General features: G+C 42.2%; 1 non-coding gene across 1 annotated transcript; it reads left to right on the top strand.

The window, feature by feature from the left end:
• Positions 1 to 1,457: 1,457 nt before the first annotated feature.
• On the top strand, positions 1,458 to 1,562 carry LOC126065222 (U6 spliceosomal RNA). The gene has a single exon (XR_007514771.1). It is a non-coding gene; the product is annotated as a U6 spliceosomal RNA (small nuclear RNA).
• The last annotated feature ends 1,883 nt before the right edge of the window (positions 1,563 to 3,445 follow it).

Genomic DNA, 3,445 nt, shown 5'->3' with positions numbered 1-3,445 from the left:
ATATTCTACATGCCCAATCATATAACTCCCAATCGCCAATTGACCAAACCCAATCAATGCTGTATTAAGCGATCTCATAAAGTGATGATGGCATTTGAGAGACAACGAACAGATAGGCGAAGAGAAACTATTTTTCCATTGATTTTTCTAGGAGAGAGAATTAAAAAGCAAGTCTCTGTTCACATTAAGAGGCCTGTTAGTGGAAATGAGCTTGGAGCCGTTGTCAGCCCTGGAGTACGTTAGGTTGTTGCCCTGAGTTTGGGTCACAAGTTCCAAAAGAGCACAGGGCTCTCAGGTTTCATTGACTCTCCTAACATGTGAAAACCAGAGCTCAGGCTTCTCTGCAGAGAAGAGGCACAGCTTCACCCTCCTCATTAGAAACACATTGCCAAATGCGTGTGCCCGGGACGCCCGCTGTTGAGGTTCATCCCTATACAGAATAAACACTGGGTAAGCGGCCCAGTTCAGAGAGGAGCTGTCTCCATGTCAAATCCCAGGATGGAAAACCCCAGGGATGTCAAACTGCATCACAAAACAAAAACAGCTGCAAGGAAACGCAGGAGACAAGGAGAGGTGCCATGGAGTAATTAACAGGCCCAAGTTTTCTTGATCTGGAAAATAACATTTATTTTAATTGCCTCACTGTGTGTTCCTCACACAAAGAATTTGGCCCACCCTCCTTAGTTTCCTTATTAGAAATACTCTTTCATTTTGGAGCAAGGAAATCATTAATTCTATCTTCCAGGGTTTGTGGTTCGTCACTGAATGACAGGCAGTCTGTGGGAGGAGGGGTTGTCTGTAAATATTTTGTTGCTAATTCAACCTAATTGCCTACGACATAACTCACCAATTATTTAATTAGTAACTTCAGAAATGGTGAGTTTCTTAAGTGGAGGAAATCTGTCTCTTAACGTACCACATACGCTAAGAGAATCCAAGCATCATTTCTGAGCTCACCGGAACCTCTTTGGGGTACTCACAGGAGAGTTGCCCCCTGGCCAGCCACATCTGTGTATGCTGCTGTTTGGGGTTGAGGGTTCAGAACCGCAAGTGAAGTTTAGGTGAGCTAAAGGTTTAGGTAAGTACATTCACGCACTTACACACACTGAGTACCCAAGCATCTTAGATCCGTAGTTGTATCTGTACCACTGTGTACACAGTTTGAGTGGATGTATGGGTTTCATCTCAAGGACCGTGACTGTGGATGAGCCGTGTGGATTCCCTGGTTTCTCATATGCCCGGTTCCTTTATTCAGCCTCTGATAGAAACTATGGTTATTTCCATATAGAGATCAAACAGCTGTTCGACCTCATCAGATGGGAGTCTCCGTGTGTCCAGAGCCTGGATCTCTCTCTCTCTCTCTCTAAACCTTCCTCCCTCTCAACTGCTGTCTCTCTCTCACTCACACACACACACTCTCTCTCTCTTTCAATCTCTCTCTCTCAAAGAAAAATATCAGTGCTTGCTTCGGCACTGTAAAATGGGAATGATACAGAGAAAATTGGCATGCGTGGCCCCTGCGCAAGGACAGCATGCAAATTCGTGAAGGGTTCCATGTTTTTAGAAAGTATAACCGGAGCACCAAGGCTAAAAGTAGAAATACCACTGGTACTGGTCAGATGCGATACCTGAAAATTGTATACTGCAGATTCCGGCATGAACTCCACGAAAGAGCAACACCCAAACCCCAAAGGGCAGCTGTTGCAGCATCCAGTTCCTCTTAAGGGTTTTAATGCGCAGTTGTGCAATAAATGTTCTGGCATTAAAAATACGAAAATTAAAACAGAAAAATATCAGTGGAAAAATATTTTATCCTTACCTACCTATTGATTGTCTCTCAAATTTTATAATCCCTTTCTGAAATTGCTTTTTTTTTTTTTTAATCATTGATTTGGATCCAAGGGTCCTTCAAATTTTAAATTGCTATGATTCTAGAATGTTCTTTTCTTTTTGTAAGTAAATACTCCATTTAAAATAAAAAAGTTTCCCAAACAAAGGGTGAAGCCCTCCTCTATCTCCTCATCCTGAATGTGTATGGCTTTATTCTTTTCAAAGGCTTTTTCTACTTACTATTTAATTTGACCTGAGAAGTAACTGTGGCAGTCTGGGTAGATATAATTTCAAACAAGTGCCATTCTTTCAAACAAATGGCATAAAGGTGACCTGTGTGCATTAGGACCCGCCTTTGTGTAACAAAGGGAAGCCACTGAGACTATGTGTTTGTATTTATGTTTACATAAAGGAACACTTAGGGGTGGTGTGATAATTGAGCAGGTACTGGGCAGAGAATTGCACCAAGACTTTTTGCTGAATACCTTGTATTGTTGAATTTTTTAGCTATGTGAATACAATATCTACTCAAAAATTAAAAAAAATAGTAAATTAAAAAGGTTGGGTTGGTTCAATTGGCCTTTGGGAGTTGTTTGACCAAAACATACAGTCAAAAATAGGCAAAATTTATAAAAAAGGATCAGTGTGTTTGTCACTGTCTGCTGAACTCACCATGAATTAGGGGATAGAGGCTTCGAAAGGCCTGGTAAGATAAAAAAAAAAAAAAATTTTTTTTTTTTTTTTTTATACTTCTGAAAAATCAGCCCAGGAAACCCTTACGGAGCACAGTTCTACTCTGACACTCACGCGGTCACCTTGAGCTGGAACTGACTCCACGCAACTGGTTTTCTTTTGGTTTGGCTTCACAGAAACTGGTTGACTCAGAACCATGTAGAACCCTCAGGGGATGGCATAGAATATTCTCGAAAGTATGGAGGTGGGTGTAGATAGGAAGGAAGTGTGCTGAGGGAACCACAATGATGCTCCTTCTCTGAATATAGCACGCAGGACTGAAAATTTGGAAAACTGAGGCCTAGGCACTTGGGGTGAAGTTTTCAAGTGGTACCATATTCTTGTTACCTTTAATATGATAAACTGTCTCAAAAAGCTGGCGTGATAACGAACATTCTCTTTCAACAAAGAGACCGAAGGGTGGAGGTCTTCACTTCACGGAGCAGCCTGGGCCACTGCTACTGGTCTCCAGGAGGGGGCTACTCACCAGGCATGTGGTGTTGTTGATGGGTGTTCTCGAGTTGATTTCTACTCATTGTGACCCAATGTGACAGAGCAGAACTGCCCCATAGGGTTTCCTAGGCTGTTACTTCACCGGAGCAAATCACCAGGTCTTTCTCCTGTGGAGCCTATAAAATGGGTAGGTTCAAACCACCAACCTTTAGGTTGGCAGCTGAGTGCTTAAGCATTGTGCCACCAAGGCTCCTTACCAAGGGCATAATTTATTGAAATTAAGGGTCCATCTGAACTCCAGCTGTAGTCTAAGAGCCGTTAACAAAAGACAGCCATTCCCTTGGCTCATTTGCTTTCCTTATATTTCTCCAAATTCATGGCAAATACTATCCTCTAGTCTCCCGTTTCTCTTCATGAATGCCTTATGGAT

The sequence above is a fragment of the Elephas maximus genome, chromosome 21, assembly GCF_024166365.1.
Source record: "Elephas maximus indicus isolate mEleMax1 chromosome 21, mEleMax1 primary haplotype, whole genome shotgun sequence".
In the NCBI taxonomy this organism is placed as follows: domain Eukaryota; kingdom Metazoa; phylum Chordata; class Mammalia; order Proboscidea; family Elephantidae; genus Elephas; species Elephas maximus.
Note: the sequence above shows the minus strand (reverse complement) of the source record. Positions and strands in the feature narration are given on the sequence as shown.